Raw genomic sequence first — 6,000 nt, forward strand, 5'->3', positions numbered from 1 at the left:
CCTGGTTATATATGCAGTCTGTTAGTCAATGTATTTTTATTGGAGAAATGAGTTTATTGATATTAAGAGATATTAAGAAGTGATTGTTGCTTCTTCCTTTTTTTTATTCCATATAATTTATTTACATTTCAAATGATTTCCCCTTTTCTAGCCCCCCACTCCCCGAAAGTCCCTTAAGTCCCCTTCTCTTTCCCTGTCCTCCCACCCACCCCTTCCCACTTCCCTGTTCTGGTTTTGCCGAATACTGTTTCACTGAGTCTCTCCAGAACCAGGGGCCACTGCTCCTTTCTCCTTGTACCTCATTTGATGTGTGGATTATGTTTTGGGTATTCCAGTTTTCTAGGTTAATAACCACTTATTAGTGAGTGCATACCATGATTCACCTTTTGAGTCTGGGTTACCTCACTTAGTATGATGTTCTCTAGCTCCATCCATTTGCCTAAGAATTTCATGAATTCATTGTTTCTAATGGCTGAATAGTACTCCATTGTGTAGATATACCACATTTTTTGTATCCACTCATCTGTTGAGGGATACCTGGGTTCTTTCCAGCATCTGGCAATTATAAATAGGGCTGCTATGAACATAGTAGAGCTTCTTCTTATTTTTGTTATTAGAGGTGGGGCTATATTTGTGTCGCTCTCTTCTTTTTGGTTTGTTTGTTTGTTTGTTTGTTTCCAATCCACTTTTAAACCAATTTAATTACATGCAGGTATTAAGATGAATTGTAGTACAATGAGCAACATGCAGGACAATAAACACAAAATAATCAAGACAATAAACAAAGTCCTGTGACAGTTGTTTCGAAGGGCTTGTCAGAAAGGCCAAAGTACCAGAGCCTACTTCCTTGCCCAAGTCCAAAATCTTGCCTGAAGCCTGCTTCTAATCTTAAATCCTAAGATTAAAATTCCTGTCTTAACCTACTTCCCTATTATGCCTTAATGTCAGATTCCTGACTGAAGCCCTTGTCCTTGGTAAAAGAAGATTTATTTCTTGCTTTTTCTAGAGTGTAGTTTCCCTCCTTTTGTTGGTGTTTTCTATTCATTATCCTTTGAAGGGCTGGATTTGTGGAAAGATATTGTGTAAATTTGTTTTTGTCATGGAACCTTGGTTTCTTTATTTATGGTAATTGAGAGTTTTCCTGAGCCTGGGTTGGCATTTGTGTTCCCTTAGGGTCTATATGACTTCTGTCTAGGATCTTCTGGCTTTTATATATATATATATATATATATATTTTATTTACATTTCACATGATTTCCCCTTTCCTAGCCCCCCCACTCCCAAAAAGTCCCGTAAGCCCTCTTCTCTCCCCCTGTCCTCCCACCCACCCCTTCCCACTTCCCCATTCTGGTTTTGCTGAATACTGCTTCATTGGGTCTTTCCAGAACAAGGGGCCACTGTTCCTTTCTTCTTGTACCTTATTTGATGTGTAGATTATGTTTTGGGTAATCCAGGTTTCTAGGTTAATATCCACTTATTAGTGAGTGCATACCATGATTCATCTTTTGAGTCTGGGTTACCTCACTTAGTATGATGTTCTCTAGCTCCATCCATTTGCCTAAGAATTTCATGAATTCATTGTTTCTAAGGGCTGAATAGTACTCCATTGTGTAGATATACCACATTTTTTGCATCCACTCTTCCTTTGAGGGATACCTGGGTTCTTTCCAGCATCTGGCAATTATAAATAGGGCTGCTATGAACATAGTAGAGCATGTATCCTTATTACATGGTGGGGAATCCTCTGGGTATATGCCCAGGAATGGTATAGCAGGATCTTCTGAAAGTGAGGTGCCCAGTTTTCAGAGGAACCACCAGACTGATTTCCAGAGTGGTTGTACCAATTTGCAACCCCACCAGCAGTGGAGGGGTGTTCCTCTTTCTCCACACCCTCTCCAACACCTGCTGTCTCCTGAATTTTTAATCTTAGCCATTCTGACTGGTGAAAGGTAAAATCTCAGGGTTGTTTTGATTTGCATTTCCCTAATGACCAATGAAGTTGAGCATTTTTTAAGATGCTTCTCCGCCATCCGATGTTCTTCAGGTGAGAATTCTTTGTTTAACTCTGTACCCCATTTTTAATAGGGTTGTTTGGTTTTCTGGAGTCTAACTTCTTGAGTTCTTTATATATATTGGATATTAACCCTCTATCTGATGTAGGATTGGTGAAGATCTTTTCCCAATTTGTTGGTTGCCGATTTGTCCTCTTGATGGTGTCCTTTGCCTTACAGAAACTTTGTAATTTTATGAGGTCCTGTTTGTCAATTCTTGCTCTTAGAGCATACGCTATTGGTGTTCTGTTCAGAAACTTTCTCCCTGTACCGATGTCCTCAAGGGTCTTCCCCAGTTGCTTTTCTATTAACTTCAGAGTGTCTGGCTTTATGTGGAGGTCCTTGATCCATTTGGATTTGAGCTTAGTACAGGGAGACAAGGATGGATCAATTCTCATTCTTCTGCATGCTGACCTCCAGTTGAACCAGCACCATTTGTTGAAAAGGCTATCCTGTTTCCATTGGATGTTTTCAGCCTCTTTGTCGAGGATCAAGTGGCCATAGGTGTGTGGGTTCATTTCTGGATCTTCAATCCTGTTCCATTGATCCTCCTGCCTGTCACTGTACCAATACCATGCAGTTTTTAACACTATTGCTCTGTAGTATTGCTTGAGGTCAGGGATACTGATTCCCCCAGAATTTCTTTTGTTGCTGAGAATAGTTTTAGCTATCCTGGGTTTTTTGTTACTCCAGATGAATTTGATAATTGCTCTTTCTAACTCTGTGAAGAATTGAGTTGGGATTTTGATGGGTATTGCATTGAATCTGTAGATTACTTTTGGCAAAATGGCCATTTTAACTATATTGATTCTACCGATCCATGAGCATGGGAGGTTTTCCCATTTTTTGAGGTCTTCTTCCATTTCCTTCTTCAGAGTCTTGAAGTTCTTGTCATACAGATCTTTCACATGTTTGGTAAGAGTCACCCCCAAGATACTTTATACTATCTGTGGCTATTGTGAAGGGGGTCATTTCCCTAATTTCTTTCTCAGCCTGCTTATCCTTTGAGTATAGGAAGGCCACTGATTTGCTTGAGTTGATTTTATAACCTGCCACTTTGCTGAAGTTGTTTATCAGCTGTAGGAGTTCTCTAGTGGAGTTTTTTGGGTCACTTAGGTCGACTATCATGTCATCTGCAAATAATGATAGTTTGACTTCTTCCTTTCCGATTTGTATCCCTTTGACCTCCTTATGTTGTCGAATTGCCTGAGCTAGTACCTCAAGTATAATATAGAAAAGATAAGGAGAAAGGGGGCAGCCCTGTCTAGTCCCTGATTTTAGTGGGATTGCTTCAAGTTTCTCTCCATTTAGTTTGATGCTGGCTACCGGTTTGCTGTATATTGCTTTTACTATGTTTAGGTATGGTCCTTGAATTCCTGTTCTTTCCAAGACTTTAAGCATGAAAGGATGCTGAATTTTGTCAAATGCTTTTTCAGCATCCAATGAAATGACCATGTGGTTTTTTTCTTTGAGTTTGTTCATGTAGTGGATTGCATTGATGGATTTCCGTATATTGAACCAACCCTGCATTCCCGGTATAAAGCCTACTTGATCATGGTGGATGATCGTTTTGATGTGTTCGTGGATTCGGTTGGCAAGAATTTTATTGAGTATTTTTGCATCGATGTTCATAAGGGAAATTGGTCTGAAGTTCTCTTTCTTTGTTGGATCTTTGTGTGGTTTTGGTATCAGCGTAATTGTGGCTTCATAGAAGGAATTGGGTAGTGTTCCTTCTGTTTCTATTTTGTGGAATAATTTGAAGAGTATTGGTGTTAACTCTTCTTTAAAGGTCTGATAGAATTCTGCACTGAAACCATATGGTCCTGTGCTTTTTTTGGTTGGAAGACTTTCTATGACTCCTTCAATTTCTTTAGGCATTATGGGACTGTTTAGATGATCTGTTTGGTCCTGATTTAATTTTGGTATTTGATATCTGTCAAGGAAATTGTCCATTTCCTCCAGGTTCTCCAGTTGTGTTGAGTACAGGCTCTTGTAGTAGGATCTGAGGATTTTTTGGATTTCCTCAGTTTCTGTTGTTATATCTCCCTTTTCATTTCTAAGTTTGTTAATTTGGATACTTTCTCTGTGCCCTTTGGTCAGTCTGGCTAAGGGTTTATCTATCTTGTTGATTTTCTCGAAGAACCAGCTCCTGGTTTTGTTGATTCTTTGTATGGTTCTCTTTGTTTCTACTTGATTGATTACAGCCCTGAGTTTGATGATTTCCTGCCTTCTACTCCTCCTGGGTGAAATAGCTTCTTTTTGTTCCAGGGCTTTCAGGTGTGTCATTAAGCTGGTAATGTATGCTCTCTCCATTTTCCTTTTGGAGGCACCCAGGGCTATGAGTTTTCCTCTTAGCACTGCTTTCATTGTATCCCATAGATTTGGGTATATTGTGTCTTCATTTTCATTGTGTTCTAAAAAGTCTTTAATTTCTTTCTTTATTTCTTCCTTGACCAAGGTATCATTGAGTAGAATATTGTTCAATTTCCACGTGTATGTGGGTTTTCTGTTGTTTTTGTTGCTATTGAAGACCACTTTTACTCCATAGTGATCTGATAGGAGGCATGGGATTATTTCGATCTTCTTATATTTGTTGAGGTCTGTCTTCTGACCAATTATATGGTCGATTTTGGAGAAGGTATCATGAGGTGCTGTGAAAAAAGTATATTCTTTTGCTTTAGGATAGAATGTTCTATATATATATCTGTTAAATCTAATTGGTCCAAAACTTCAATTAATTTCATTATGTCCCTGTTTAGTTTCTGTTTTCCTGATCGGTCCATTGAGGAAAGTGCAGTGTTGAAGTCACCCACAATGATTGTGTTAGGTGCAATGTGTGCTTTGAGTTTTAATAAAGTTTCTTTTATGAATGAGGGTGCCCTTGCATTTGGAGCATAGATGTTCAGGGTTGAGAGTTCTTCTTGTTGTATTTTTCCTTTGACCAGCAAGAAGTGTCCCTCAAGGTCTCTTTTGATGACTTTGGGTTGAAAGTCAATTTTATCTGATATTAAAATGGCTACTCCAGCTTGTTTCCTGAGACCATTTGCTTGTAAAATTGTCTTCCAGCCTTTTACTCTAAGGTAGTGTTTGTCTTTGACCCTTAGGTGTGTTTCCTGTAAGTAGCAAAATGTAGGGTCCTGTTTACGTATCCAGTCAGTTAGTCTATATCTTTTTATTGGGGCATTGAGTCCATTGATGTTAAGAGATATTAAGGAATAGTGATTGTTACTTCCTGTCATTTTTGACGTTATTTTTTAAATTTGATTGGTTAACTTCTTTTGGGTTTGATGAAAGGTTACTATCTTGCTTTTTCCAGGGTGAAGTTTCCCTCCCTGTATTGGTGTTTTCCTCCTATTATCCTTTGTAGGGCTGGGTTTGTGGATAGATATTGGGTAAACTTGGTTTTGTCATGGAATATCTTAGTTTCTCCATCTATGGTGATTGAGAGTTTTGCTGGATATAGTAGTTTTGGCTGGCATTTGTGTTCTCTTAGAGTCTGCATGAGATCAGCCCAGAATCTTCTAGCCTTCATAGTCTCAGGTGAATAGTCTGCTGTGATTCTGATAGGTCTTCCTTTATATGTTACTTGGCCTTTTTCTCTTACTGCCTTTAATATTCTTTCTTTGTTTAGTACATTTGGTGTTTAGATTATTATGTGACGGGAAGTATTTCTGTTCTGGTCCAGTCTGTTTGGAGTTCTGTAGGCTTCTTGTATATTCATGGGCATCTCTCTCTTTAGGTTAGGGAAGTTTTCTTCCATAATTTTATTGAAGATATTTGCTGGCCCTTTAAGCTGTAAATCTTCACTCTCATCTATGCCTATAACCCTTAGGTTTGGTCTTCTCATTGTGTCCTGGATTTCCTGGATATTTTGGGTTACAAGCTTTTTGCTTTTTGCATTTTCTTTAACTGTTGAGTCCATGGTTTCTATGGTATCTTCAGCATCTGA

This window comes from Apodemus sylvaticus, chromosome 4, assembly GCF_947179515.1.
Source record: "Apodemus sylvaticus chromosome 4, mApoSyl1.1, whole genome shotgun sequence".
Lineage (NCBI taxonomy): Eukaryota > Metazoa > Chordata > Mammalia > Rodentia > Muridae > Apodemus > Apodemus sylvaticus.